The sequence below is a fragment of the Saprolegnia parasitica genome, assembly GCF_000151545.1.
Source record: "Saprolegnia parasitica CBS 223.65 unplaced genomic scaffold supercont2.515, whole genome shotgun sequence".
NCBI classification, from domain to species: Eukaryota; Oomycota; class Saprolegniomycetes; order Saprolegniales; family Saprolegniaceae; genus Saprolegnia; species Saprolegnia parasitica.
The window spans coordinates 1,946-2,651 of record NW_012156909.1 but is presented as its reverse complement, the minus strand read 5'-3'; the positions used below and the strand labels follow the sequence as shown (position 1 = coordinate 2,651).

The window sequence follows — 706 nt, the reverse complement described above, 5'->3', positions numbered from 1 at the left end:
GTTTGGACCTGCCGAAATCAATTGGCACGCGCACGCAACCGGATACTATCCGGATTCTAAACCTGCCACATTGCATACATCCTGTGCGACTTGATATTTGCACAGGTTGTCCATGGCGCGGCTTTGGATGCGCACTGTCGTTGTCTATGAAGCATAGCGCGTCTTGCAAGGTCATCTAGACGACATTGGGACAAATCCTTTTTTCAATTATGTATGCAAGCACTGTAGCTATAAAGGCTAGCAAGGCTCAAGGTTGGTGAGGTTGTTTTGTTGAACGTTTAACGAAAAGGGAGAGAAGGTAATCAATTCTTAACGAATTCACCTAGTCTACAGCACGAGCGCCGAGGTAATTGTTCATCAGCAAGCCGCTATGATAGGCTTCAAGGGACGGCAGCTCCCAAGGGCAGAAACCTCTTCATCGCTGTAGCATATTCGTCCATGGACACGCGGATTTCAACTGCAGTGACCTCTATTACTGCAGAGACCACGGAATCAAACAACACAATATTATCATAAGAAGCACGCAATGAGATACGTTAACAAGTTCAACGCAAGGTGGGATCGCCACCATGCCGAGTTAAAAGCCGTCAAACCAAGACGACGCGTCGTTGTACGGTTCGAGCACGAGCGGCGCGGCGGCATCAAACACCTGCGCTGCTTTTTGGCGGATCTGCTGGACGTGCGGCGCGTTCTGGACGCCGGCCGC

General features: G+C 50.3%; 1 protein-coding gene across 1 annotated transcript in view; it reads right to left on the bottom strand.

Annotated features, from left to right (window-relative positions):
- Positions 1-706, bottom strand: part of SPRG_21885 (AGC/PKA protein kinase) — a gene marked incomplete at both ends in the record, with an annotated part of 3,992 nt that overhangs the window by 1,368 nt on the left and 1,918 nt on the right. The window lies entirely within an intron of this gene.